Consider the following 6,040-nt stretch of genomic DNA (forward strand, 5'->3'; position numbering starts at 1 on the left):
AATCTCCAACTTCTGTTTCCTTCCCACTTTGAGGGAAGTGATACACTAAAATTAAGTGGTGGCTTCTCATCGTGGTTAGCAGCATGCACTTGGAGCCAGTCTGTCCTAGATTTGTAGCTGGGTTGGCCACTGCGTGTCCTCATGTGACCTGGGGTGAATTCACCGATTTCTCTGAGCCTCCATTCCCCACCTGTAAGATGGTGGTGGTTGCAAAAATGAAATTTTGATAATCCCTGAAAAGAACCTAGCTCCATGCTTGTGAAGATGAGGCATCATGATTTCCAGAAAAGGGCCAGTTTAGGACGTTTTCAGTCTAAATCCTTGTCTGCAAACAGTGACTCAGACCTTTGAAATGAAAGGAACAATTCACAACAAGTTTGAGAAGCTGGGAAAACATGGAATTGGGGGTGATCAAGAGCAATCTAACCGGAAGAGACACCAGTATCCCCCGTGGTTTTCTTTCCTAGAATCACTTCTGCTTCCCTCCTGGAAAGGACAGCGACTGAGAGAGACTGAGGAGGGGCAAAATGAAAGTAAAGAGTGCTGTTTTCAGGAGATTGGGCTTTCCTGGCAGCTCAGTCTCTTGCAGGATTCGTTGCAGGTGTAAAGAATCCACTTGCAATGCAGGAGACCCAGGTTCGATCCCTGGCTTGGGAAGATCCCCTGGAGAAGGAAATGGCAACCCACTCCAGTATTCTTGCCCAGAGAATCGCAGTGACAGAGGAGCCTGGCTGGTTACAGTCCATAGGGCTGCAGTAGTCAGACATGACTGAGCAACTCAACCACACCACACCACTGTTTTCAAGAAGAGGCTGCTGGAGTCAACGCAGCTTCCCAGCTCTGGGTGGAGCCCGGAACCTAGCATCTGAGCAGAGGGCTGGATGAGACGATGTCTGGGAAGCCCTTAACAGTGGTCTCGGGCACCAGCCCTGCCCGCTCTGCATGTACTGCGCTGCTGGCTCGCCGCCGCCCCTGACCCCCGTGTTCTGAGGGGCACAGAGCTGCTTGCCAGGGGCCCACACTGTTTATGTTTCTCAGAGCTCACCTGTCTCTAGATGAAGCCCACAGAGATGCACAGCACACGAATAGACGTGCCGTCCATCTGCGGTATTAACGTGGGGCAATTAGGAAAAAAGAGTCTAAAAATCTTCCTTATGCACATGCGCTCCACTGCTCAGCCGTGTCCGATTCTTTGAACTCATGGACTGTAGCTTGCTCGGATCCTCTGTCTGTGGGATTTCCCAGGCAAGGATTCTGGTTACCATTTCCTTCTCCAAAAAATATTTCTTATGGAAAGAAAGTGAAAGTCGCTCAGTCGTGTCCGACTCTTAGTGACCTCATGGACCATACAGTCCATGGAATTCTCCAGGCCAGAATATTGGAGTGGGGAGGCGTTCCCTTCTCCAGGGGATCCTCCCAAATTAGGGATCGAACGCAGGTCTCCTGCACTGCCGGTGGATTCTTTACCAGCTGAGCTACCAGGGAAGCCCATTCCTTATGGGGGGATGCAAATGAAAGCCATGTTGAATAACACTGGCTAACACTGATGAGATGCGGTGGGGGTCGTGGACGGGGCAGGTACCAACATAAACCTAAAAACGGAGGGCCCTCCGAAGGCAGGAAGGTGGTGGTGGAGGGTAGGGGAGGGACTCTGTGTGTGCAGGAGGCACGTTAAAGTGAGAAGTTCCCCCCTGAGGGAACGTCACCCACTTGGCTGCCCTGTTCCTTACCCAGTAGGGAAGGCTGTGTTGTGGAAGGATGAGAAAAGGAACATCTTGGGAATTCTGGCTCCGCTGTTTATTTGCTGTGTGGCCTAGGGGCAAATTGCTGGCCTCTCTGGGCTGTGCCTATAATCTGGGGCCAGCACCCTGAGAGCCCTGAGTGGAGTGCCTGAGGAACAGCAGAGGTTTAGTGGGTGTGGCGGCGTTTTTGCATCTTTCCCCATCTTGTAAAATGGCAGATGGCCCAGTAGTGAAATTTTCAGGAAGAGACATCAGTCTTTGAGGTAAAGTCCTGTCCATCGACATTTCATTCAAATTTTAGTCCCTCTCTCTTCTTACCCTCTCTTCCAAAGCTCTGGTTCTTAATTTTCTTTGGAAATTTCCCATACGGTGTGTATTCAGTTCAGTTCAGTCACTCAGTCGTGTCCGACTCTTTGCGACCCCATGAATCGCAGCACACCAGGCCTCCCTGTCCATCACCAACTCCTGGAGTTCACTCAGACTCACGTCCATCGAGTCAAGGATGCCATCCAGCCATCTCATCCTCTGTCGTCCCCTTCTCCTCCTGCTCCCAATCCCTCCCAGCATCAGGGTCTTTTCCAATGAGTCGGCTCTTCGAATGCGGTGACCAAAGTACTGGAGTTTCAGCTTCCCCATCAGTCCTTCCAAAGAAATCTCAGGGCTGATGTCCTTCAGAATGGACTGGTTGGATCTCCTTGCAGTCCAAGGGACTCTCAAGAGTCTTCTCCAACACCACAGTTCTTCGGCGCTCAGCCTTCTTCACAGTCCAACTCTCACATTCATACATGACCACAGGAAAAACTATAGCCTTGACTAGACGGACCTTTGTTGGCAAAGTAAGGTCTCTGCTTTTCAATATGCTATCTAGGTTGGTCATAACTTTTCCTTCCAAGGAGTAAGCATCTTTTAATTTCATGGCTGCAGTCACCATCTGCGGTGATTTTGGAGCCCCCAAAAATGAAATCTGACACTGTTTCCCCATCTATTTCCCATGAAGTGATGGGACTGGATGCCATGATCTTCGTTTTCTGAATGTTGAGCTTTAAGCCAGCTTTTTCACTCTCCTCTTTCACTTTCATCAAGAGGCTTTTTAGTTCCTCTTCACTTTCTTCCATAAGGGTGGTATCATCTGCATATCTGAGGTTATTGGTATTTCTCCCGGCAATCTTGACTCCAGCTTGTGTTTCTTCCAGTCCAGTGTTTCTCATGATGTACTCTGCATTTAAGTTAAGTAAGCAGGGTGACAATATACAGCCTTGATGTACTTTCCCAGTTTGGAACCAGTCCGTTGTTCCATGTCCAGTTCTATCTGTTGCTTCCTGACCTGCATACAGATTATTTGCCCAGGATCAAATACACAAAGTCCTATGAAGCTAGCACTTGATAGATCAGGGTTTTTAAAATTTAGCTCTTCTAATAGGTTCATCTTTTTTGGGGGTGGGGTGTTAGTTCTAGAAGGTCTTGTAGGTCTTCAGAGAACCGTTCAGCTTCTTCAGCATTACTGGTCAGGGCATAGACTTGGATTACTGTGATATTGAATGGTTTGCCTTGGAAATGAACAGAGATCATTCTGTCGTTTTTGAGCTTGCATCCAAGTACTGCATTTCAGATTCTCTTGTTGACTATGATGGCTACTCAATTTCTTCTAAGGGATTCTTGCCCACAGTAGTAGATATACTGGTCATCTGAGTTAAATTCACCCATTCCAGTCCATCTTAGTTCACTGATTCCTAGAATGTCGATGTTCACTCTTGTCATCTCCTGTTTGACCACTTCCAATTTGCCTTGATTCATGGACCTGACGTTCCAGGTTCCTAGTGGTCTCTCATCACTGTGACTAAAGACACTGAGCATTTTCTCATTTGCTTATTTGTCATCAATATATCTTCAAATCTTTTGCCACTTTAAAATATTGAGTGGTTTGTTTTCTTCTTCTTTGAAAACTTTCAAACACATATTCTGGATACAAATCCTTTGTCAGATATATGATTGCCCAACATTTTGCAAGGACGAAAAAACCTTCTTTTCTACACTGCCCTGCTTCCCCCCCACCCCTGGCACGCTCACCAGATTGTTTTCATTTTGTTCCCTGCCAGGCGGCACTAGTGGTAAAGAATCTGCCTGCCAGTGCAGGAGATGTAAGAGACACGGTTCAGTCCCTGGGTCAGGAAGATTGCCTGGAGGAGGGCATGGCTACCTACTCCAGTGTTCTTACCTGGAGAATCCTATGGACAGAAGAAGCTCATGGGCTACAGTCCACGGGGTCGCACAGAGTCCAACACGACTGAAGCGACTTAGCATACATGGATGGGCATGGAAAACATTGTTTTTAGCAAAGTCAGGTCTTCCTTTTGCAGAGACCATTTGCTCTCAGATTATTGCATATTCCTTCTAGTTTTGAGAGTGCTCTGCTGCTGCTGCTGCTGCTAAGTTGCTTCAGTTGTGTCCGACTCTGTGCGACCCCAGAGATGGCAGCCCACCAAGCTCCTCTGTCCCTGGGATTCTCCAGGCAAGAACACTGGAGTGGGTTGCCATTTCCTTCTCAGAGTTTGTCAAAGAGAAATATCCAGATCAGAACAGAACTGCCTCGTTTGCATCTGTAGGGAGGACATGTGGGACAGTAGTTAAATAACCGTGAACACTTGTCAAGGGCTGTTGGACAGTCTGGCTGGAACCTGGCAGCTTTGCCCACCTTGAGCCCTCAGGACTCTTCTGTGAGGCTGTCCTCTCCTTTTCACAGAGGAAGAAGTGGAAGCTGAGAGATTTCGAGATTCACTGAATGTTACAGCTAGATGGGGCTGAGCAGGAATTGACTGGTTTATTTCACTTCAGTATCCGCCACTAGACTCTTGCCCAAGCTTTATTCATTTATGGATGAACTGTCAGAGCTGCTGCCATACGGAAGATCAGCCATTCATTTGGATTGGCCAGAAAGTTCATTTAGGTTTTTCTGTAATATCTTACGGAAAAACCAAAAGGAAGTTTTTGGCCAGTCCAGTCCTAACACGCACGGGACACACTTTACTACTGTCCGTCTTAGTTGCAATGAAGCCAGCTCTGGGCTGTAGCAGAGCTGAGTTTAATCCTGCTCTTACCACCCTGCACAGGCCACCTGAACTCTGAGCTATGGTCTTCTTATCTGTAAAATGGGGAGCTCGGGCTCAGCTTGACTGACAGAGAAATAGATAATGGGAATAAATTAGAGGTACAAGGACTTCCTGGTGGTCTAGTGGTTAAGACTTCACTTTCAAATGCAGGGCATGTGGGTTCGATCCCTGCTGAGGGAGCTGAGATCGCACATGCCTTGTGGCCTAAAACCAAAACATAGAACAGAAATAATATTGTAACAAATTCAGTAGGACTTTAAAAGTGGCCCACATCCCCAAAAAAATCTTAAAAAAAAAATTAGGCACATTTGTAGCATATTTTCAACATTATCAATATTAAGGGATTCCTTGGCACTTTCCATATCCTCCTAGAAATTTACAGTTGAAATTGGAATGTAGACTTAGTGTCCTAGAGTTTGAGGCAATATGACATGGTCTTATTACTCTGTTTGGAGCAAACACATTTGCTATGTGTTTTTGCTTACTTGCAGAAATCATAATGACAGTGTAACGTCATACTTAATGGTACAGATTTTAAGGTCAGAAAGATCTGGTTTTCTTTCTGATCACTCCATTCACTGCTGTTGTGAGTTTGGTCATCTGATCATGCTCCACCTTGACTGCATTAAACCAGTTCGGGATGCTTTCAGCTGTAAGTAGCAACCACCATAGCAAAAAGCCAGCAGAGACTTAGGTTTTTTTCCTCTCACGTAAAAGGAAGTCCAGAGCCAGGAAGTTATTGTTTCAGAGGCCCTAGAATGTCGAAGCTCTGTGATTCTTCTTTGTGCTTGCAGGATGCCTGACTGCTTTCCTCTCAAGTCAGGGAAAAGGAAGACAAGTAGAACCAGGACCTCTTTTCCTTTTCAACACAACAGACCTGTCCAGGACTCTCCCAGAAACCTCCTGTTGCTGCTTCACTGGCCTGAACTATGTCACGTGGCCAGGGTGAAGGTGGGTAATTAAGTCAGATAATGCATATAACTGGATTTTTTTTTTTTTATTAACTACCTGACTTTTCCTACGATACATGCTTCCTATATATTTTGTCTACATATTCTTTTGTGTTCATTCAACCATGTCCAACTATTTGTGACCCCATGGACTGCAGCCTGCCCGGCTCCTATGTTTGTGGAATTTCTCCAGTAAGAATACTGGAGTAGGTTGCCATTTCCTCCTCCAGGGGATCTTCCT

Source organism: Bos javanicus, chromosome 13 (assembly GCF_032452875.1).
Source record: "Bos javanicus breed banteng chromosome 13, ARS-OSU_banteng_1.0, whole genome shotgun sequence".
Taxonomy (NCBI): Eukaryota; Metazoa; Chordata; class Mammalia; order Artiodactyla; family Bovidae; genus Bos; species Bos javanicus.